The 26,606-nt window shown below is 34.3% G+C and overlaps 1 long non-coding RNA gene across 3 annotated transcripts in view; it reads right to left on the bottom strand.

Moving 5' to 3' along the window:
- LOC149788712 (uncharacterized) overlaps positions 1 to 24,550 on the bottom strand; it is a 33,358-nt gene extending 8,808 nt beyond the window's left edge. Inside the window, exons 1-4 of one of the 3 annotated variants that reach the window (XR_016424223.1) lie at positions 24,408 to 24,550; positions 23,570 to 23,670; positions 22,383 to 22,477; positions 16,360 to 20,429 (exon numbers count right to left, since the gene is read on the bottom strand). This is a non-coding gene — a long non-coding RNA (uncharacterized LOC149788712). Of the gene's footprint in view, positions 1 to 16,359; positions 20,430 to 20,450; positions 20,627 to 22,382; positions 22,478 to 23,569; positions 23,671 to 24,407 lie in introns of those variants that run through there. The other 2 variants (XR_016424221.1, XR_016424222.1) reach the window with 2 other exon arrangements.
- Positions 24,551 to 26,606: the final 2,056 nt, after the last annotated feature.

The following is a 26,606-nucleotide window of genomic DNA, read 5'->3' as shown; positions in this document are numbered from 1 at the left end:
ACAAAACAAAAACGTGCAACTCCCTAACTCGACTTTGTACACAATTGAAAATATGTATCAAAGATAAACTTCACTGTATGGTATTGCCTGAGCCATGATTATTTGCATTACGGTCAACATTATGTCCAAATTATACTTAGTAATCGGAATATCAATCCACAAAACTTGTGGGAAATGTAGGTATCATAACTGCCTTGTATTTCCTTCAAACAATCTACTTGTATAGCTTATTTGTTTGAATTGATACCGCTCTCAGGCGGTGAGGGTCTCTGTGGAAAGCGTGGAGTATATCTGCTACACAAAATGCACTAGTGGTACTTTGGCAATTTCTACAGGAGTGACACGTATCTGCATATTTAAGACAAGTGGTTCATACTTGTTCTACTTTAAGACTAGTTGTTGCTTAAAAATTATTTTGCAATGCATACAGTATCGTGCTGAACTTTATCTCAATCAATTGGATTATATACCACTGATACGCGTTCCCTTGTCTGATATATTTTCATCAATTAAGCCTTTGATTAAATTAAAATTCATGTAATATTGTTATAACTTACGAATTCGGAGTACATTTTGCTTGAGTATGTACGTTGGAAAATAAAATAGCACATTTTACTAAGAATAACTGTTTTTAAATTATGATATCGATATAGAGGAATGATTGATGCAAATGTTTATAATGACGAAGTCGTGAGAATGTCACTAGAACGACACTGCAAATAGATTACAGGGACAAAAAACATATATCGTATAAAAAACCCACATGAAACAATGAAACAAAATGCAAAGCAATAACAAAACTAATTCATCATTCTCCATTTTAGGCGATGTAAATATTGACTGTATACTCTACAGCACTAGATGCGAATTAGTACTCCCTGAAGCAGACTTCCCGTCAACTAGACATCGTGACGGTTCTAGGTGTGTGTGTGTGAACAAAAGTGCGGAAGATTCCAATCCAGATAATGAAGATGAACTTAATAGTGGCCAATGTAAGCGCAGCTTAAACGGGTGGCTTTTTGAGCGACTGAATACGGGAGTATTTATGGCAAAGTAAATACAATCATCTATTCATTCCTAGTGTACTATGTTAATCTGACCGTTCCCTTTGTTCAATCTGCATCTGGTTGATTCTTTGAATCGGTCAAAACTGATACAATAATAGAATGAATTAAACTCATAAATTAAAGGTGATATCTGAGCCTTATTGTGTCCTTATTAATAATGACACTTGCAAGAACAAAGCATTGCTATAAACAGGAAATAAATACCGATTACAGATACATACAAAATCAACCTTTACATTGTAATATGTCATACTCTGTTCCATAGCATATGGTCCTTTGTAAATGTAGCTGATATTTTGAAATAGATTAACATCTGTTTACATATACGATGTTGTTGACACATGTACTTCAAAGCCTAGACAATTTACGGAGAAGTCATCAGAATGAACCGCCGAAAAACATTGAAAGTCCAAGACCAAAGATTAAACTTCCAATGTTTTGAGAAAATGCACTCTTATAATTTTCTGCTAACATCATGTACCAGTACAAAGTTGAATTATCCCTTTAGTGTGATCTTAATTTCGCTGAATTATGAAATTGTGAGATCATTACATTATATATTTCATTACATACACGTTTCATAAAGTAAATTCATATTGTTAGACATTGTGGCTGGAAACAAAACTATTCCAATATATATGAATATGCAGCATATTGAATATTATACTGTATAGTTTAACCCCTCTTCATGACCAACCACACTATAGTAACATAAAATGTATTGCACCATTTTTTTTTTCTTTCATTACAGTGCTTTGCAAATCCAGATTAGGACCTGTCTGCTACTCTTGTATTATAACTGGAGATTCTCGAATTCCCTGCCACATTGGATAGAGATTTTCCAAGCGAAAAAGAACGTCAGGGAAAACCGCGTCATATCTCACACTTAACATAGATCATTGATCATGATTCTTGGACTTTCTACTACTAGCCAAGAGCACACAGTGTAACAAAACCAGCCTGATTTTCATCATTACCTGACGTTTCGTTTCCCATAACCATGATAGATGTAGACGTTATTCGAATGACATTAACGAAATGATTTCCACACAGGATAGCCTATTTTTGACGGCCAGAATATTTCGTAGAGGAAAAACAGACGATGTACCCAAAACTACTAGCAATAATTTTGCCACGGACACATTGGCTGAAACCTAGACTCGAGCCAATGTGTATCGACCTGAGAATCAATGATCTGTAAAAGCGAGTGCCTTAGACGCTCGAACTAATGAAGCCCCGGACGATGTGCAGCAAGACCGTCCCGACGAGATAAGTAGCTACGATTGCAAATTCTGAACGTCGATTTTCAGTTGAAAAGCCGCTGTTTTAATTATCTTACAAATTCCTATGCTAAGTATTTATTATGAACGGTAGATCAGTTCTAGACCAAAGTGCAATCGTGGACAATATTTTAGTCATGTAGTTATTGAATAATCTTATGGGCAGGAGTGGACATTATTGTTTTAGGCAGGATATATGTAATACACAGTTATGACACCATGATATGTCTCTAAGAACAGAGTCCAAATGTGTATTGGTTGTAAAGAAAGTTTCAGTGCTCGGGACGTTGAGTAACCCAAGTTGCGCTAGATTAATACATAGGCCGCTGTATTCGTTTTCAAAAACCGAAAGGATGCTTTATGTGTGTGACGATTAATTTGCTTAATCTAATAGTTGATTAGTCGGAAGGTTGATATTCCCAAGATCAAAATGAAATTAGGCAAATGATTTTGGGTCAGAAACAGTTTATTAACAAGTATATTAATTCGATAGGATATCAGAACAGAAATTTCAAACAGTACCTTTGAATCTTATTTTAGTAAAATTCACACACAGAAACGCACTCGTTGAAGATATGGAACTAATGTTTTTTTAGGGAACCTAGGTCATGAGGAAAGGTGTTATATCTGGGATTTCAATCTTGTACGTGTTACATAGTTTTTACATTTTAGTCTTCCTTTTAAATGGATCAACATAGGATATAGTCCAGGACAAGTGTATACGTTTTCCATGTAGGCCCCTTTGCATGATTATATAGCACAAATTCTTATCAATGCAGTTGTCACACGGGTGACATGACAACAACATTGGCAGCTTTTATGTTCATCTACCTAAAATAACCAGATCCGTGAGTGCCACAAGAATGTGAAGAAAGACAGTATTTTCCTTTGATAGCTTATTAATTATCGTACTAGTACTTCAACAATTCACAACTTCTCTTCCACTATAAAACTTCGTGATTCACAATTTACACCCGCAATTTTTGCGATGATTCATTTGACCCATTCTCCGGTGCAAACATGCATTTAAGTGTAGCCCGTGTCTGTGTAGTTCCAACTGAAGATTTTGTTTTCAATCAGAACCGCACTTGGTTTTGTACCATCACCTGGCATTACCTGCGGTATCAGTTATTTCCTCTCCCTAACATATATTGAACATTAATAAACGTGGATCAAATTCCAGTGCAAAAAATCACCCCAGTAGAACGGGTATCTCAATAAATCTTGATAAAATATAACATTCTTAAATATTTCCTAATTAATTCTAAACTAGAAAGAAAAAAAAATCAAATAAAAAGGGATCTTCAACTAGATATAAACGTCTCAGATGTTCGCACCGTTCTTTTATTAATGAAAATACTTTTTTAAATTCCAATAATACAAAGAAACTTTTAAGGTCTCTTTGAATGCTTATGTAGCAAAAAGTGTTACCAGTGCAATTGTCACACGGGTGACATTACAACAACATTGGCAGCTTTTATGTTCATCTACCAGAAATAACCAGATCCGTGTGTGCCACATGGATGTGACGAAATACATTATTTTCCTTTGATAGTTTATTAATTATCATTGCATGACATCAGCAATTCACACCTTTCTTCCATTATCAAACTTCCTTATTCTCCATTTGTACACTCTATTTTTGCGATGATTCATTTGACTCATTCTCCAGTGCAACAATGCGTTCAAGTGTAGCCCATGTCTGTGTAGCACCAACTGAAGGTTTTGTTTTCAATCATAACCGCACTTGGTTTTGGACCATCACCTGGCATTGCCTGCGGTATCAGTTATCTCCTTTCCCTAACATATATTGAACATTAATAAACGTGGGTCACATTCCAGTGCAATACATCTCTCCAGTAGAACAGGTATCTCAATAAATCTTGATAAAATATAACATTCTTAAATATTTCCTAATTAATTCTAAACTAGAAAGAAAAAACGTCAAATAAAAGGGGATCTTCAACTAAATGTAAAAGCCTTAGATGTTCGCACCGTTCTTTTGTTAATGAAAATACCTTTTTCAATTCCAATAATACAAAAGAAACTGTTTATATGCTTCTTTGAATGCTTATGTAGCACAAAGTGTTAACAATGCAGTTGTCACACGGGTGACACGACGACAAAATTGGCAGCTTTTATGGTCATCTACCAGAAATAACCAGATCCGTGTGTGCCACATGGATGTGACGAAATACATTATTTTCCTTTGATAGTTTATTAATTATCATACCAGGACGTCAGCAATTCACAACTTTTCTTCCATTATCAAACTTCGTTAGTCTCCATTTATACCCTCTATTTTTGCGATGATTAATTTGACTCATTCTTCAGTGCAACAATGCGTTCAAGTGTAGCCCATGTCTGTGTAGCACCAATTGAAGGTTTTGTTTTCAATCATAACCGACATGATTTTGGACCATCACCTGGCATTACCTGCGGTATCAGTTATCTCCTCTCCCTAACATATATTGAAAATTAATAAAAGTGGGTCATATTCCAGTGCAATAAATCTCTCCAGTAGAACAGGTATCTCAATAGATATTCTATAAAATATAACATTCTTAAATATTTCCTAATTAATTCTAAACTAGAAAAAAAAATCAAATAAAAAGGGATCTTCAACTAGATATAAACGTCTCAGCTGTTCGCACCGTTCTTTTATTAACGAAAATACTTTTTAAATTCCAATAATACAAAAGAACCTTTTATGGTCTCTTTGAATGCTTATGTAGCAAAAAGTGTTACCAATGCAATTGTCACACGGGTGACATTACAACAACATTGGCAGCTTTTATGTTCATCTACCAGAAATAACCAGATCCGTGTGTGCCACATGGATGTGACGAAATACATTATTTTCCTTTGATAGTTTATTAATTATCATTGCATGACATCAGCAATTCACAACTTTTCTTCCATTATCAAACTTCCTTATTCTCCATTTATACCCACTAATTTTGCGATGGTTCTTTTGATGCATTCTCCGGTGCAAACATGCGTTCAAGTGTAGCCCGTGTCTGTGTAGCACCAACTGAAGGTTTTGTTTTCAATCATAACCGCACTTGGTTTTGGACCATCACCTGGCATTGCCTGCGGTATCAGTTATCTCCTTTCCCTAACATATATTGAACATTAATAAACGTGGGTCACATTCCAGTGCAATACATCTCTCCAGTAGAACAGGTATCTCAATAAATCTTGATAAAATATAACATTCTTAAATATTTCCTAATTAATTCTAGACTAGAAAGAAAAAACGTCAAATAAAAGGGGATCTTCAACTAAATGTAAAAGCCTTAGATGTTCGCACCGTTCTTTTGTTAATGAAAATACCTTTTTCAATTCCAATAATACAAAAGAAACTGTTTATATGCTTCTTTGAATGCTTATGTAGCACAAAGTGTTAACAATGCAGTTGTCACACGGGTGACACGACGACAAAATTGGCAGCTTTTATGGTCATCTACCAGAAATAACCAGATCCGTGTGTGCCACATGGATGTGACGAAATACATTATTTTCCTTTGATAGTTTATTAATTATCATACCAGGACGTCAGCAATTCACAACTTTTCTTCCATTATCAAACTTCGTTAGTCTCCATTTATACCCTCTATTTTTGCGATGATTAATTTGACTCATTCTTCAGTGCAACAATGCGTTCAAGTGTAGCCCATGTCTGTGTAGCACCAATTGAAGGTTTTGTTTTCAATCATAACCGACATGGTTTTGGACCATCACCTGGCATTACCTGCGGTATCAGTTATCTCCTCTCCCTAACATATATTGAAAATTAATAAAAGTGGGTCATATTCCAGTGCAATAAATCTCTCCAGTAGAACAGGTATCTCAATAGATATTCTATAAAATATAACATTCTTAAATATTTCCTAATTAATTCTAAACTAGAAAAAAAAAATCAAATAAAAAGGGATCTTCAACTAGATATAAACGTCTCAGCTGTTCGCACCGTTCTTTTATTAACGAAAATACTTTTTAAATTCCAATAATACAAAAGAACCTTTTATGGTCTCTTTGAATGCTTATGTAGCAAAAAGTGTTACCAATGCAATTGTCACACGGGTGACATTACAACAACATTGGCAGCTTTTATGTTCATCTACCAGAAATAACCAGATCCGTGTGTGCCACATGGATGTGACGAAATACATTATTTTCCTTTGATAGTTTATTAATTATCATTGCATGACATCAGCAATTCACAACTTTTCTTCCATTATCAAACTTCCTTATTCTCCATTTATACCCACTAATTTTGCGATGGTTCTTTTGATGCATTCTCCGGTGTAAACATGCGTTCAAGTGTAGCCCGTGTCTGTGTAGCTCCAACTGAAGGTTTTGTTCTCAATCATAACCGCACTTGGTTTTTGGACCATCACCTTGCATTAACTAACCTACGGTATCAGTTATATCCTCTCCCTAACATATATTGAACATTAATAAACGTGGATCATATTCCAGTGCAATAAATCTCTCTTGGAGAACGGGATCTCAAATCTTGATAAAATATTACAATCTTAAACACTACCTAATTAATTCTATACTATAAATAAACATCAAATAAAAAGGGATCATCAACTAAATGTAAAAGACTTAGATGTTCGTACCGTTCTTTTATTAATGAAAATACTTTATTTCAATCCTAATAATACAAAATAAACTTTTAATATGCGTTGTGATACTAATTGTACAACATCAAATGTTATTTATTTGATCACATGCAAAACATGTTGCATCCAATATATTGGACAAACCAGTCGTCCAGCATCTGAACCTATGAACCAACATAGATCAGATGTTAAAAAAATTATATTGATCAATCATTTTCATCTCATAATGCTGCACATTTCAGGAATACTTCCTTACTTTGCAAGATTTCTCCTTTCAGCCGTTTTTGTAGCTGATTCTGAGAAGGAACTTCTGCTTAAGGAAACCTAGTCTTAGTACGGTATATCCAAAAGGTATAAATTCCAAAACATTATACGACATTCATTTTTCAAATCATGTTTTATTATGTCCAATGTATTGCAATTAGTTAAGAATATTTTTATATTATTCTAATGTACTTAATAACTTAAAAAGTGAAAGTATAAACTAATATCATAAAAATAAGTGTATAATTCTTTAACAGTGAAAGGGCATTTTAAAATTAATTCTAAATATTTTATGAGTAATTGTTTATAAAATACTTTTTCTACGTATTATGCGCACCATAATGTGTTATTATATAAACTGAGTTCTGATGAAATACTGAACATTTCACAATAATATATCAAGATATAATATGAAATGTTTTGTTTGATTTTGTTTTAAATGTGCATTATACATATAACTGTTTATCTCTATTTATTCATAAATAAATCTTGAACATTCATAAATGTGGATCCTCATATCTTGTTCCTCCGTAATCTCATTCTTCTACAATGTGAACTGACAAGAACTAGATAGAATCGAGCTTTCCTCGATATCATGATGCGTCCTAGGAAGACCTATACTGGCACATATATCAATTAGTCGGGTTATTTACGTATATATATATATATTTGTATTCATGTTTACTTGCCCAGTATGCATACTGAATGTATTTGCTTGACTGTTTACATTTTCATCTCCCATTTCAAAGTATGTGAGATCTGTTTCTTTATCTGTATCTTTTAGGCTCAATTTTTGGGGCCTTTTTCCTTTTCTTTTATCTGCAGTAATCTCTACGAGACTGCAAATGTTATTGTTAAAGTCAAACTTCTAGTCTGACATCATCGTTTTGAATGGAATCATTATCTCATCTTAAACATTTGATATAGACGGTTCCTCGTCCATATAATTTCCGATTTAACTTCTTTAAAATACGTGTAATTGTGCAGCAGGGTGTCAATGTTTCATCGAGAAAAAAATGTTTATTTATCAGACATAATTAGCTCACGTATCGTGTAATGCATGGGTTCATATATACATTTAATTATCAATGCCGGGAAAAGAAGACTCACCAAGGAGGCATTCGATGGTTGTGTACTTCATGTACAAGTATAATAGTCTTGTGTCCGCCAAAGAATCTGCTTTACGACACAGCTCATACTAATTTATTAAAATATTTTCTACATATTAGTGACATGAAAAGGAGCTGTCTGTGATGAATCTGGGTCAATGAATGTAAATTCTGAAGCATTTCTTTACTTATCAACATTGTGCTTCTTAGAAAATTATAGTTGATAATGGTTCCATTTATTTAAACAATAACGATTTTTCTGATTAACAAGATATCTCCATATTTGTAAGTTCGTATTACGGGGTCACTTGATAAAAAAAAGAAAACGATATATGATACCATGCTTGTTCAGTAAATTAGGGAAATGGACCCATTTCATTTCGATCTTATAAACTATCTACATTAGTTCAAAGTGAGAGAGAACAGGATAATCCATTTAAATCGTTACAGTCGAATGTAAATAATTCCAATTCCTTTAGTTTCCTCTCTTAATCTATGTTGCATATATTTATTGTTTCCAATCAGATCTCTCACTCATGTGTCTAGATATTGCGTTTTCTTTACGTTTCTTTATATTTTTTATATATGTGTGTATATATATGTGTATGTATGTGCATGTATGTATGTATATGTGTATATGTGCATGTATGTGAATATATATGTATATGTGTGTATGTGTATGTATGTATGTATGTATGTATGTATGCATGCATGTATGTATGTATGCATGCATGTATGTATGTATGTATGAATATGTGTATGTGTATATGTGTATCTATGTATGTATATATATATATGTATGTCTATATATATATGTATGTGTGTATGTGTATATATATATATGTATGTGTGTATGTGTATAATGTGTATATATGTATATGCATATATGTGTGTATGTGCATATGTGTATGCATGTATGTGAGTATATGTATGTATGTATGTATATATGTGTATGTGTTTACATATGTTTATATTTGTGTGTATGTGTATGTATATATATGTGCATGTATGTGTGTATGAATATGTGTTTATATATATCTGTATGTATGTGTGTAGATGTGTGTATGTACTCATATATATGTATGTGCATATATATCTGTATATATATGTATATATATATATATGTGTGTGTGTATGTATATATGTGCATATGTGTATATGTGTGTATATATATATATGTGTGTATATGTGTATATATGTATATGTGTGTATATGTGTATATATGTATATGTGTGTATATGTGTATATATGTATATGTGTGTATATGTGTATATATGTATATGTGTATATATGTATGTATGTGTGAATGTATATATATATAAACATATATATATATAGATATAGATATATGTACGTATGTGTATGTGTATATGTGTATGTATATATATATATATATATATATATATATATATATATATATATATATATATATATATAGATGTATGCGTGCATATATGTATGTGTATATATATATATATCTGTATGTGTGTGTATATATATATATATATATATATATATATATATATATATATATATATATATATATATATATGTGTGTGTATATATATATATATATATATATATATATATATATATATATATATATATATATAGTGTACTGTAAGTTCATGAATGTCAAGCTAGGTTCCTAACTTTTCTGTATTAACGATAGATTAACTGAATGTAATCTCTTCTGAAGAGGAAATAAAGAAAGTCAGTCAGTCAGTCATACATACATACATACATACATACATACATACATACATATATGCATACATACATACATAGTGTATACATAGAGACAAGGCAGTGGAGTAGCCCTGAAGAGAGCCTTTGTGTTTCTTCTTCTTCTTTGTCTTCTAATTTGTTTCTTTTCCTGCACAACTTATTTTCTGTCCTACATTCTTCTTCTTTTTCTTCCCCTCTTTCTGCTTCTTCTCCTCCACTTTTTTCCTCTTCTCATTCTCTTCTTTTTCTAGTTTGTTTTCATTCCAGCCTCTCATTCTCTGTTCATTCTCTTCTTCCTTCTGTTCTTCCTTTTCTTTTTTCATCAGCTCCTTTAATATTTCATTAGACTGTCTCAGATTTTTCTTTCGTTTTGACTAGATGGGAACTTTAATATGCATTTCCATCCATTCGGACCAGTATGTCTTACATCATCCCCAAATTATCCACTACATCCTGCAACTTCTTGATTTTGTCCATTATATTGCTTGCCATTTCCGATAATTCAATTTTGAATGGCGCCAATGATGAACGCTACGATTTTTATAGTTCAAACAAGGACGTGAAGAAAAACGTCCCTTACATTAACTTCACATATCATGTAATATCAATACTGAAGGGAAGAAGATAACCCCATTACCTACTATCAACACAGAAGGGAAGAAAATAACCCATTATCTTCTATCAACACAGAAGGGAAGGAGAAAAAAATTGTTTAGTGTTCACATAACGTAGAGACAAGTTTTCCTTTTGTTCAGATAACATGCAAATAAGAACACACACACACAGAAATTTAAGAGGGGACACAACCACACATACAAATTAACACACAAACGTACGAGGGCAGAGAAACACACAAACACGCATACACACAAATTTTCGAGCGCACATAAACTCACATACAATAAACACACACATCAATAAAGAAGGTAGTTTTTGTAGTCACACTACTTCATATCCACACAAATTGGTACTTTAAATAGTCTTTTTCTAGAGATATGGTTAGCCCTGAAGAGGCTGTTTTTCTAACTTCATATGCACTCGATTAATGATGGCACCTTCCAGGTCTGGCAATGCAAATACATCGCGGTCTCCAGTCCTGCACCCAGTATAACTTACTTCCCAAACGGCTTCCGGATCTAAATGGATGGCGTGATGTAATTTGGCCGTGAAACAGCATAAAGTATTGTGGGAAAACAACTCCAAGCTACATTCACTGAGTAACGTTTAGTACAATTGATTGTTAATAATTCCAGAGTTCTGCTGTCCTTGGGGTGTCTGGACTCCCTTTGTTTCCATTAGAGTATTTCATGGAAGGATTGGGGCGAAGGTAACTATGCAGTTGCTCACTAAACTATTCAACAATTGTTTGTCTCATTGCTGCAAACTCAGGTTATTAACGACAGAACCGAAGATATAATACACCACAAAGATTTGGATGAACAAGACAATTTGCATTTTAGGCAAACTTTCTCTACACCACAGCCATAAGGGTTGCTTTTGTAGATCTCGCGGGAACGAAGTCTTTGAAGGAGTTGTCACTGCTGTAGTGATGACTGAGGCTGTGTAGATGGGCCTGTTGGTCAGTTCTTTTTATAGTCGATGACTTGCGAAGTGTCGATCCTAAAATCAAAATTAGAAGGATATCCTTTCCAACGTATTTTGACTACTTTGACCGGACGTTTTCCACCTTTATGAGTTCTTCGTTGGAGAATGTTTTCAATATCTTACACTTCGTCTTCTTTGTTTGGTCACGCGTTGTAACTCGGGAGAGTAAAATGTTCTTTTGACAACCTTCCAGTTCATATCTTCCAGGATGCCGCCACGCACTAGATCAGTGAAACGAAACAATTGAGTTGTCCTGTTGGGTGAGTAATTGTTGTCGAAATTACATTTGGATTTGCCAATGCCGACCCAATCTCCTGCTGCTAACAGTCCAACTTCCTTAGAGACAGCCACAGTTGTGAACGTACCAAGTACGAGCGCAAAGACGGTCATTTCTTTATCGGAAGTCACGTCTTGAAGAGCACATCGGATGCTCCGATGGTAAGATTTGTTGTACGTTTGGTCCAGGTGAGGTAAGACGTCGATGTACTTGAGAGTTTGTTGATGCGTAAAATATTTCCACATGCGTTCTTTCAAGGTGCGTTGAGAACGTTACATGATGCTGGTTTTGGTTTCGGTATTCTCGGTGGTGAAAGAAAGAATGTCAAGTATAGTTAATTATTTTTGGAAAGCTAGGTTCAGAAAATCGTTGGCTTTGTCGGCTTTAGATCGAAGAGGGCGACCACCGTTTTGTTTCAACGCCAGTTTGAGGGCTTGCGCTAACTCAGTGCTCGATTCGGAAGTCAATGGATCTACCTAGGCAAATTTGGAAAAGACGTCAATGACGAAAAACAAATATTTGTAGCCACGATTGTAGGTGGCCAAATGAAAGACATCGGCTAAATCGGCTTGCCATTGATGATCGATGCCCTCCACACATGGGTGAGACGTATGCAAAACTTTCGGCGAATGGGAAAGTTGTTCTTGCAACCATCATTGCACCTGAGGTAAATGGATACTTTTTAGTTGGGTTTTTGGCATCAAGATACACTTTCTGAACTCATGCGTAACCCGCAGGATGAGATAGATCGTAGTAAATGCTGACCAACACCTTCTTCATTTTTTAATAAGTCACCTACTCTTCAAGTAATGATACGTTGGATGGGGCGAGATGGTGGCTTGGAAACGGCTTTACGTGTCCCATGTGCCACTCGAATAGAAGTCCTGCGTAGTGGTGGTTCTGGTAATGGGATGGCTTTAGTCGTCTGTTCGTTATCACTTCAGGCTTCCTTTCTTTCTTTTCCACATTTGTCAAGGCAGGTCTGAACATAATTTTTAAAGCCACGCTTTAAGTTCTTCTAGTTGGAGTGTGGTAGAATGGGTCAACGAGGACACTGCAATCTTACCAGGGATGGTAGCTACTGACGGTGTTTGAACAATTGCTCTTGTCTCTGCTTTCTCAGGCATCCGTGGTGCTGCATCTATCTTGGTCACTCAGGCTGGTGGTGGTGGTGGTGGTAAGCTTTTCATCAGGGCCTTAACATTGCTGCAATCCATCAACAATTGCAATTCATGATTTAGCTGTGACATTTCGGTTAAATGAGAATTGAGAGGTGAATGCGTGGTCCGTTGGTATTGCCAACGATGGAATTCCATCCATCGTTTGTAAGGCACTGAAGTCAATTGTCGTCCTTCCATCAGATTCCAAAAGTCAAGTGTTATATTGTTTGACCCCAGACGTCCCACTTGTCTTCTTGCACCTTTTTTTATCTTCCTCCGGGAAATGACTTTTGAAAGCTGGAAATACACCTGTACGTTAACTTCCCAATTGATTCATTCTCCACGTCACACCAAGAACAAAGCTGAGTGAGATGTATCCAAACATGCAAGGAAACGACAAGGAAAAAAGGTAAGAAAACCCATCGGAGAATTGGATGTTTTACATTAAGTGTTACTACAAACAAGATACAAAAATACGTATCCAACAGGTTATCCGTTTGAAGAAATTATTTTAAAAATAGAGAGAGATGGCAGCATAAGACTCACTTAAAATGTGACTTGATTATAAAAGAGAAATAAACAATGAATATATATATATATATATATATATATATATATATATATATATATATATATATATATATATATATATATATATATATATATATATATATATATCTTTATGTGGTATTATCTAATGTCATTACCACAGATACGTAGTATATATCTAAGCGAACAGACACAGGAAATCTCGTCTAATTTTATGAATAAAAGGGAACCAGCCTTAGATGACTGAACATAAAATAGAGTGTATATGTGTTTGGATGGCAAGGATTTGTTAATAATGTAAGTTATATTTAAGGAAAAAGAAACTTTAGTGAGCTTATCCTAGTCGTCAGTGAAAAAAATAGGAACAATGTTTGATTGATAAAATTTCAGTCCTATAACATTGTAAAGTTTGGAACACTCCTAACTCAAATTAGTACCCGACTCTTTGCTGCAGAATTGAAAGCACATGTTTTAAACACATGCCGGTGAATAAAATGCCGCGGCTAATATCCTTTCCTCTACACAGAACCTGACAGCCATGTTTCATCTATACTGATAAATATAGGTTTGATCATGAACACTCAGAACTTTTAAGTTATTGATTTTTTAATATCAATGTGTTTGCATAGGTTTACTATGGGAACCGAATTAGTACCATGAGTCCTGTAGAGATATATGGAGGATATACTGGTGGAGGAAACGGGTGGACATAAACAGCGACCATACATGTAGAGGAACCCGAGTATAGATATTCAGTGGACTTGCATCTGAAGGTAACTCTGTGGATCTACATTGTTTGATGGCTATATACAGTGGCTTTAAAGTTGGAGGAAACAAGGTAACAAGAAACAGTGACTTATCAGTGCAAAATACAAGGTAACCATACAGAGTGACCTCTCAAGTAGAGAACATCGGCTGGATAAATATAGTATTTTTTCAAGTGAAGAAATCCGTTTCTGTTATAATGTAACCGTACAGGTTGAAACCAAACTGGATGTCAACAGCAAGCGATTGACAGATGCAGGAATCCGAATGCATATATTCACTTGTCATTGCAGTGGATAAAGCTGGATGAATATTATATATTGGACCTTCATGTATTGTTAAGATAATTCGGTATGGGTGTGCTAAACCCTATACATAGATGTCTTACACCAAACTTTGAAATCTCAAACTTAAAAAAGAACGCAGTTTCCAGCAGATAATCTCTGTGTTATATCGATAGTATAGAAATGAGAATAAGCATTCACTTGAGGAAAGACTTTTACCGATTCTCACGCACATGTAGAACATTTAATTATGTTGATTTGAAATTAAGCAGATTTTGGTCATGTTTTCACATCGTAGTAGACATTACCTATATTTACATTTTAATCTATATTGTATATCATTGAGAAAACAAACAGTGAGTTTTCCGTAGAAATCTTGTACGTACAAGCATATCCTAACACGGATGCATATTCGTTTTGTACGTTCCGCACAAACCGCTATGGATCTTAAATGTATTTACACCTGTAGGTATATTTTGGTTTTATTTCTACAATATTTATGAGAAATTTGTAGTGGAAATTAATATCCAAGGTATATAAAATGTTATCTCCTTTATAAAATGCCAAATAAAATATAGTACCTTCAATATGTATTCAATATACATATTTTGTATGACAATATATCCGAATCATTTTAACTGTCATATATTATTAACATAAGATAATATGATTTGCTACTGTTGATGGAATATTCATATATCATTATATTAAAGGAGAAACGTAGCGGCGTACTAGCGCAACTCCCAGGTTGCAATATCTGGTTCAATTGCAAACCTATCAGAAGATAGAATATTAATATACTGTTTTATCATAACATTAATATAAATGCAACCACTATAAACTTATGCGTAACCTTGTCCACGTAAATTTCCATATTAGCAGTTATTGTATAACAACTTTGTATTAAAAAAAATACCATCCAATTTTTGTAAGATTTCATAAAATGTTTGGAGCTGGTTGTAAATGTGTTCATATATATATATATATATATATATATATATATATATATATATATATATATATATATATATATATATATATATATATATATATATATATATATCTTACTAACAATATTATTATTAATATGCAGGGCATGGAAAATGCACGTTGGACTCATGTATGACATTTTCCCATTCATTTAGTTCTAAAAATATTTCAAGAATAAATTACATTCTTTATCCCAAAAAGAGCGTAAGAAATAGTTTTATTATACCCAGAACTTTACCCCGATATTCGATACACCAGTAAAACCAAGTATTTACAGTTTGTATTTTCAGATTGTACGTCCCGTGCATACAAACTAATGAAATTTGGGATCAAGGCAAATAACTCACTAGACTGTTATTTCCTGTTAATGCCAACTAATCATTTCCAGCGGGACTAATGAAGCCTTGTACTAAGATATTGTTCTCACCATGCCGAAGACTGGCCCAAATATCAGTTCAAGTCATATTTGTTTTATTAGACGTTTGATTCCAGAAGCTATTTTGATGCAATATAATAACATAAACAAAGTATATAATCACAACTGTATCGAGGAACGGTCTAAGGTGATTGTACTCCTGTACGAATTACAGGGTTGAGAGCGAGAGAGTATACAATTCATACTTAAACAAAGCAAAACCGAAATATGCTCAGTTCATACCGTTTATTTACCAAATGATATTTCAAGGATTATATTCCGCTTTACCTCACAATCGCCTCTTTCAGTAAAATTTCACATTTAATATGTGATTTGACTTGAATTTTTGTTTTTGCTGGAATATAGTTTCGATGGGTCTTATTTGTTTGTTTCAGGAATTGTATCATTGTTTGATTTGTTCACGTTTTGGGGAAAATCTGAAGATGACACGCGCGTTTCTTGACTATGATAGCATGTATCTTTACCTTTATTTCTCTGTTACCTTGATACTGAGGTTACCTTTCCTTGACGTTGTGGGCATTATGGATCCCAATGTCGTTTCCCTTGTCAGGTGGAACAATTATATTTCATTTCATATGAGTAGTCTGAGGTCTTGTTACAGTGTACGTTCGAAAGATTCTTTGTAGATATCGATCCCAAACTGATATTTGTTGTTACATTTCCGTCCTGACGGATTCAAATATATATATATGCAATAAACTGATAAAGAACAGTGCGAAACTAGTTTGTCGGTTGGTTACGAGTAGATGTCTTTATGTAGTTTATTTTCTACCAGTCTGGTTGTTGTGTCCAGGATAATGTAGTTTGATTTGGAGACTTCTGCCGTTAATTTTATTGAGGGATAGAAGTTGTTGGCCTTTGATATGAAATCATCCAGACTTTCTCTTCCATGTTTCCACTTGATTTCTATATCATCGATAAAGCGTACCCATTGATATGGTGTAAGTTCAACCAGATTCATAATACCTGCAAATAACGCTTTCGGGTTATATCGCAAAATCTTGCAATTCCAAAATGAGCCACTCACTGCTGAGAGATTTACAAACAATCAGAATATCAGAACCTGCGAAGTATTTACATAATATCCTAGATGATTTAGAGTGTTTAACCACCAAAGAATTGAACGTAATAAAAAAAAATCTGAAGAATGACAGTAACATGCTTCTATCGTCCAACTATGCCCTAATTTGGAGGATAAAGGAGTGTATGTGTGTTTGATTTGGATTGTTAACATAACTTTTCAGTAGTATCGCTACGATGTCGGCAGTGTGGCAGTGTTAAGTAATGTGTAGCACTGGGGAATCATGCGGCAAACATGTAGCATGATGTCCCACCCGTTCACATTATTCTGACACCAGGCTGACCAGTCCTAACGCCAACCTGTTAATGCTGAGCGCCTAGCAGTCAACATAATAGGTGTAAGTGTGATGTTGACATGCGTCGTTTCACAATCAATTATACATCTCTCTGGAGATTTTTAAAACAATTATGTGAAATGAATTTCCATCAGATGTATGACAATTTATGACTATTTAGTAGAGGACACGAAAACAGTGATAAAAGGAGCATGTTTTGAAAAGGAAATTGCATTTCCTTTTTTTTTTTGTTGCTGAAATGCGTGTCATTGAGGTTAAGGGTTCAATGAACAGATCTCATTTGTGTACGTGAAAAGTGACTGGATCCATGAAAAATAAAATATAAAAACTATAGAGTAATGGTATTTTAAATTAAAATACTAAAACGACAGAAAAATAGTATTTAAAATAAAATTCCCAAACTATAGAATAATATTTTTTAGAATTAAAATAACTAAACTATAGATAAATATATGTTCTTGTAGTTTTTCTTAAATTAAAATGGCAAGACTATAGAAAAATGGTGTTTGTTATTTTAATTAAAATATCAATCGAAAGAACAATTTTACTTTAATTAAAATACCAAACTATAGAACAATGTTATTTTAAATTAAAATCGATTACATAATTGTCAGACTTAGATCCGAAATTCTAAAAATGGGTTTATTCAGATATTTTCAGGGTTTGAAATTAACAATAAATTGCTAGTTTAAGACTACTAGATTTCGCTACATACTAAAAACTAATGGGACACAGAGAAAATTTACTTTAAATGTAAATAAATAGAAAAGGAAGGGACTGCTGTTGCTGAATCGGCAAGGATATTGATTGTTGATTGTAAACTTCTGACGACGCTTCGATAGCTAAACTGTATATACCTCTAAACATTACTTGAAAAACATTATTAAAACGTAAAACCAATTTCCTTACATTGGTTTAGCACAAAATAAAATAAAATAATTTTTAAACAATTATTATTATTATTATTATTATTATTCTGAATCATCATATCTGTTTATCAACACTATAAGTACATGTACATGATGTCATAATACTATTCTGACTTTCCAAAGCCGATCTCCAATTCCAACTCTTTATAAAGAACATTCCCCCAGCAGTGATACCAACGCATTGACTTTAAGCGATCATATCTGGAACGACAACTCCTCCGGAAAGCGTATTGTGAAAGAGGTTTGTTACTTTCATGCGCAATTGTTTCTTTCGTTAACTCAATGCTATCATTGTACATATTTGTTTATGTTTATTTTTACTTGTTTATTTTTTATACGTCATTGGTTTTGTATCTAACGTTTGTGCGCGATCGTTGCAACAGACCGTTTCGGTCGCGACTATCTAAATAGGCATCTATCCTTCTATTTATCGATTCGATAGTTTGTCTATTATTATAGTTACTCTTAAACGATTATGTATGCGTTTCCGTTCGTGTGTCATAATTGCCCTGCAGATTGCATACATTATATTCTGTAAGTTCTAACATCATACACTGAATGACCTTATGGCGATATAATTTGGCCTTAAAGACAGAAGAATCAAGGTGAAGATAAAAGGACCTGCCATTCCAGGGTACCTGTAGCGATATACAGTGTACTCTCAAGTGGAGAGCACTGGTTGGATAATATAATGCCCTTATAAGTAAATTTTTGGATTATAGTCCTATGTGGCCTCTTGTCATGCACGACTCGTTAGTTTGTACACTTTAATTTCTGCGATTATCCGCTATTCCATGACACGAGAGCAAGCCACAGAAAGCAAGGCCGCCCGGAATGACCCAGTCCGTTTCCTTCTGACCCAGGCTGACATTTCGCACAAGTTAGTTCCAAATATATCTCCAGTTTCCTATTTTGTGCGGACCGCTCAATATCCTGGCGCCAAACATGTGAGAGTCACATCCGAGTCGAATAGTTCTGAGCTGTGAATTTTCCTACCTTGTGATACTTATTATTTTTAGTGTTCTTGTGATTTCCGATAGCTTAGCTATAAGCAGTGTCTCAGTTTGGGTGTTGCAACACTGTGAGTTTGTAAACAACACTAATGGATGCCCTTTCAGTGCTACCACACAAGTTGTAGTCGAAAGAGGGCTTTCCTGGGTCAGAGTTATGTTGTTTTCTTTTGCGGGGTGGGGGTGGAGGTTAAGGGTGTAGGTATTGTGCTATATACCAGTTATAGATGTATATGTGTGTGTGTGATTTGGATTTTTAACTTAGCGTTAACAATAGTTCAGTCATATCGTTACGATGTCTGCAGTGTGACAGTTTATAGTGATATCTAGCACTGGGGCATCATGCAGCAGACATGTAGCTCGATGTTCCACCCAGTCACATTATCCTGACACCAGCCCGGCCAGTCCTAACATGAACCTCTTAATGCTGAGCGCCAAGCTAGCAGCTGATAGTACCATTTTTGTAAGTCTTTGGTATGACTCGGCCGTGGATCGAACCCACGACCTCCCGCATGTGAGAAGGACGCTCTAAACACTAGTCCACCGGACCGGTATATGTAGTTTGTGCTAAGCTGTTAGTGTGGTATAAGGTTCGTATGTTTCTTTATGGGCATAAACCTATTGATGATATAAGGTGATGTTACAAGTGGAGAAAACTGGAAAGTAATAAGCAATTGCATGACAGATGCAGGATGCCAAGAGGAGATGTACACTTGCCGCACAGGTGGAGAAAGCTGTAAGGAGGTTTATGTCGCCTTACGAGTGGTCTAAACCAAGTGAATATAAACACTGGCCCGACCGTTGCACGAAACCGGATGGAGAAATCCAGGGATATTTATCGGTACAGAAAGCTTAAAGGAGATATACATAGTAGCTCTGCGTATGGATAAAATTGGCAGTGATATACAGTAGTCTTCGAAAGGGTAGGACTGCATGATGTTGTTGTACTTGAGATCTGTTTACTCACTGCAATAAACAACCAATGTATTGCGATTAATGTTTATTAGAATTAAAATCATGACATACGAAAATGGTCTCGCAACGTAATTTAGAAAGGAATAGACCAAAGTCCATTTCCTATATATGCAGTTTTTTTCACCCTCACCAGCCAGGTTCCCTTTTAGGGAAGAAAGATGTTCGTCTTAAATTCAGACTAAAAGTTCCTACAAAATATCAATAGAGATATATATTAAAAGAAACGAAGGTCCCTGAGTGGCTAAACCTATATACGCAAAACCAGATAAACAAATTAAAACCGTTTAAGTTGACGTATGGGTAAATTATAAGTATTGCTATTTATTTGCGTGGTTTGAAACTTACAATGTCGCCCCTGGTGACTGATGAATACTTCTGAATGCTAATGGTGGTATCTGGATTTTTATAGTGGGCACTTGCAATGATATTTTTGTCAGACACAATGCGAACAGCATACCATTTTCATGGTATTAAAGTTTCTTCTTGGAAAGATCACTGCTGAAATGTGTGGGAACAAACTGAATTATTTGTGCCCTATAATAACAGATACATCCTGCACAAATAGACCCAGGTAAAATATGCATAGGTCCGTTCTCACCCATGCTATCACAGAGTTAGGAAGAATGTGCATGCAATATTAGGAAATTTTTAAAGGGTTACTTACTACATTAATTTTACTCACACTGCTTGTTAAAAAATAGGTGTCCAGGTATCGTTTAATAAAATGCTGTGAAATTGTCTCAGCAGCGCAATTAAAAATAAATTCTCCAAAAGGACGACTGTCGTAAATTCCAGAAGATACAAGTATGGTTAACAAGTGTTGTCTTTCAAAAGGGGAATCAAAGGATCCCTATAGGAACACGTGAGAGATGAAAAAAGTACGGTTGTTGTAAACTAAACTTGCTAAGAGAAACGTGCAATTGTTCCTACTTTTCAAACCAAGTATATCTACGCCTAGAAAAACAGACTACTAAATAAGGTTACATGATCTCTATCCACGAGGTGTTGCATCTTACTTCAGTAACTTTAAAACCATTTTATGTTTGTAGTTTTCACAGTGTTTCTGAAATGTTCTACACTAATATTATTACACATGAACCTCGTGTAAGCACATTCAATTCAGTGATCTGCGAAACGGAAATATCTTCAATATATCATTTCAGCAGGCTCCCAAAATTGAAATATATCCCTTAATTTTTAAATACGTACTTGCTAAATAACTATAACTTTTATAGAACTTTCATGAAATCTTGCTGTTGACAATACATAATTATTACGAAAGTTAAATTTGAGTATAGGTAGCAAGCAATGTATTATTTTGTGAACTTCAGATTAATGGTATATTAAATATGGCAATTAAGAAAATGAAAGACGCTGCATGGCCAAAAATATTAATGGAAACATAAACGTGGTTTTGAAAGATTCCCCTTGGACAGATCATTCATAACACACACACAAGTGATTTGCCGGACTTAACACATACTAGATATGACGATGTCTATTATAATCATGTTAAATGGACGCTGACTGGAGATGTCACGCTTTAGCGATCACAGTGCGAATTTATGGTGTATTGTCTGAGTTAAGGTCATATAACAATGTAATTGTAATCATTTACTCAAAATAGTCATACCTTAAATAAATCTCATCGTATGTTCATTAAAAATGCAGTTTAGGCTTGACAATTGGACTAACTCAGGAAGGGTAACTGTTAGACATATGCACCCTTGGCTATAGTAGAATCCTTGTCTTGTATTGTAGTCAAATGTGGAGATGCCTACGATCTGGCTATTAGTGGATACAATACACTAAGCAATATAAAAGTAACATCTCCCCTCACTTTCCATATATATATATATATATATATATATATATATATATATATATATATATATATATATATATATATATATATATATATATATATATATATATATATATTACCTTCTTTTTTGACAGTTGGGGTTATTTGGATACCATTCAGGATAGTCGACTCCAGGTTTAAAATCTTCAGGAAGACACCACTACCTACGTGTACACTATAATAAAGGACAAAATAATTGTTCACTTGTGTTCTGTATGGAAGAAATTGAAAAGGAAGGAAGTAAGCGAACAAACATATCAATTGATATTACATTATTCTTCTTGACAATCGAGGTCTATATCATATTTTTAAAGTAGCCTGAAACCCACTGTTAGTATTAAAAGACAGCCTTCCATGCTATGTTTTTTTCAGCTACGGACAGATTTATCTGTTGTGGAAAAATGTTTTTTTTGGGGGGGAGATCTTTTATAATGATTTTAAGATGGGATATTTGTACAAATGCTCGGTAATCTGATGCAACAAGTCATCACATTCAGTTATCGAGAACCTAACCCTGAAACATATTCATATTGAAACATTTCCATATTAAACAGTTATACATTTAGTAGGATTAGTCATATAATGAATTTGTTGAAAAAGGTAGACTTTGAGATATTCTTCTTTAATAATCGAGATAAAGTTTGCAATGTCATACTAATATCCTATAAGTAGTATTTCATTTGTTAACTGGTGAAATTATTTATTTATTTTACTTATTAATTATGTGCTTGATAGCATATACGTTCATGTGTTGACATACATTTGTAGGCAACAGAGAGTGGTACAAAGAAGCTTATGATTTATTGTTACAAGGTCGTAACACTGGCATGGTGATTACCATGTATAAATGATAGGTTTTCTATATGTTTCACCTGGTTATGATTTATTGTTACAAGGTCGTAAGACTGGCATGGTGATTACCATGTATAAATGATAGGTTTTCTATATGTTTCACCTGCGGGCACTACAATTCAATGAGTCAGTGAAAACGAGTTTTGGTTAGTTGCTGTTTGCATTCTTCTTAGATGAATTGAATCTAAATTTTCTAGCTGGTGTAAAATACACACACACACATAGACACAAATCAGCCATCAATTTGACTCGACCTTCATCTGTCGAATTCAGAGGAGAAATAACAACAAGACCAACTTACATTCAATTTTAGACACCTACATATAACAGCTTGATATTACCGACACTTACACTGCACATATAAATTTGATCCTAGTGTGATAAAAGATGAAGCACAAAACGTGTTGCTACTTACAGCTGCAACTCCTTTGGGTGAGACTTTTGAACAAGTGCAATAGTTGCAATAGACTTTACGTGACTCTCCGGGCTTCAACAGCTGGTCAAATATCAGGCACCCTCTAACAATGGTGAATAGGATACTGATTGTGGTTTTTAAAAGGAGGGGGAAGAGGATGACGAGGGGTGTGGTGCTGGTGATGATGGTCGTGGTGATTCTGATAATGTTTGATTTGATGACAATTTTGGTGGTAGTGGTAAGTATAATCATCACCTTCAACATCATTATTAGAGGGGGATTGTAGTTCGTCGTATTAATATAAATTTAATCCCCTAATATAGCAAAACTATTGTGCTGTATTCTAGAAAGAAAGACAGAAGGCACGAAGAAGGGTATTGACATGCACAACTGCAAATAGTGTGTGCTAAGGGACAACAGCAAATAGTGTGTATTAAGGGACAACTGCAAATAATGTGTGCTAAGGGACAACTGCAGATTGTGTGTACTAAGGGACAACTGCAAATAGTGTGTGCTAAGGGACAACTAACTGCAAATAGTGTGTGCTAAGGGACAATGCAATTAGTGTGTGCTAAGGGACAACTAACTGCAAATAGTGTGTGCTAAGGGACAACTGCAAATAGTGTGTGCTAAGGGACAACTGCAAATAGTGTGTGCTAAACGACACAAATGCAAATAATGTGTGCTAAGGGAATAAATAGTTAAAAAGAAATGTAAAATAATAAAGCATTCCCCATAACCGAAGCGCTACTACATAAACCAAGATGTTAAAACTCAATAAAATACCTACAAAATAAAATAATATTATAAAAAGACAGTAGATATACAGTAACAATACCTTTATTGCACGAACAGTTTGGGTCAGCGTAATTTTTGCACCATTTGTTCGTGTTGTCAGTGCAAGCCTGACCACACTTGCATTCACTGGAGGGTGGGAAAAAAGTATATTAATCTTAGAATCATAAGATTAATGTATATAATATGACCATCACAAATTTAGATAAAAATGACTTGTCCCTGAAAGATAATAGTAATTGAATATCTATGTCTTTCTCTTCCAGTTCTAATCATTTTACAGACATACTTGTTATTGTATCAAAGTTACTTGTTAGTGGCTTAAGGTTAAGAGTAATTCCTTGAATTTTAAATCATTTTTCAACTTAGAATGTAGTCATGAGTAACTCAGTACAAGGTGAGTTGGTATGCATTGAGTTCTCTCCAATATATATATATATATATATATATATATATATATATATATATATATATATATATATATATATATATATATATATACATATTCACCTTTCTGGACAGCCTATTAGTACATTCTTTACGGCTAGGGCCATTAATAGCACTGCAACTAAGTCAATGGACTTCATTTTCTGCAATAAAACTTTAACACTGTTGAAGCTGGATAAAAGGTGTGATTTCAATTTTTTTTTTAATATCCTCAAAAGATCTGTCACAATACCTAGCAATCTCCTTTTGACCGATTGCTTATATCATATCTGAATTGATTGTTACAAAACTAAGTGAGAGCTGATATCTTGAAAACAAAAATGAATCATTGTTGCATTTTTCTTTCGTTTACTTGTTGCCTGGCGTAGTGGTGCATATGCCATACTCGCAATGGAAAGGGCACAAGTTAATTTTCTACCATTGGATTTACCTTGTCGGCTACAGCGATGTGACCTTCACCTTGTTCCATTTCCCATTAATGGCCTGCATGTGTTGCTTTGCCGCACAACAGCAAACTAGATCATAGTTTTTGTGCTTCCTTTACCTGATCAAATATGGATAGCTCGTTGACATGGGAAGTCTTTAAACGAACTCGGTTTACCATGCGACAGCAGCAACACTTTTTACAAGACCATATCGAAAACACTTAAATGGACAATACTATTGTTCATGTCTTTGAATTTCCGAATGTAATAAGTGAATGATGAATAAATAAATGGAAGAATGGATGATGAGGATCAAGAAGAGAAAAGATTATGAAAATAGCAATGCTTGCTATAATATTCAGTGCTTCATTCTCATATGCATTTGGCATTTATGCAGAGTTTGAATATTCAATGGCTGTTTATCAATTCCATCGCAACGAATTCACATAATCATATATGCAATATAAACAAATAGCAATTTATACCAGAGCACACACACACACACATCATGCGAGTCAAGTGCCAAGTTACGTCTCATTCCGCCCTACTTCACACAAACAAGTTACTTCTCATTCCGCCCTACTTTACACAAACAAGTTACGTCTTACTCTGCCCTACTTTATACAGACAAGTTACGTCTCATTCCATCCTACTTTACACAAACAGGTTTCTGGCAATTATAAGCTACTTTAGTCCGTATAAGTGACATTCGAATGTTCTATGATTTTGTTCTCGTTTGTAAACCTGAACGTACATAGACGGCATTTCGTTTTATTTGTACAAATGATTTTTTGTTCTATTCATTTTCTATATGGTGGAAAGTGGATATGCGAGTATTCTATGGATCTGCTATTCCTACGAGAAAACGTGTAAATGTTTAATAGCATTATCGTGTCTTCCATCAGTTTGATATTACTATGAGAAATTTCATCACATTTGTCTTTGTAGACTACAAATTACTTTGCATAGGGTTTATTTTTTCATTAAAATAATTAACTATTTCAAGAGGCGAGTCCCAAACGTTTAGATGAATCCACGAGGACCTGAAGGTCCGAGTTTGTTACTTTTACCAAACGTTAGGCATTTTGGAGAACTTGAACAATATCAAACACGTAACCTAGTAGCATCACTGGAAACAATCATCAGTCAGACAACTTTGTTAAGCACAAACTGAGCAAGATCTGGACTTTTGGAGTGAGTTTTGAAACGATATATTTTGAGATGAGGCTAAAGGAAGTTAGAGAAATCAATTTTTGTTAAGATTATATCATATCTTAAATTTCTCATTTAGCTAACAAATGAACATTGTATAGACTTTCTTAATGGCTGAGTTTACAGCTTTTATTTTAATAACTTTTGTGCATTAAACA

The sequence above is a fragment of the Sinohyriopsis cumingii genome, chromosome 11 (genome assembly GCF_028554795.1).
Source record: "Sinohyriopsis cumingii isolate HCF-2022 chromosome 11, ASM2855479v2, whole genome shotgun sequence".
In the NCBI taxonomy this organism is placed as follows: domain Eukaryota; kingdom Metazoa; phylum Mollusca; class Bivalvia; order Unionida; family Unionidae; genus Sinohyriopsis; species Sinohyriopsis cumingii.
The sequence above is the reverse complement of the archived record's forward strand: the minus strand, read 5'-3'. Positions and strand labels throughout refer to the sequence as shown.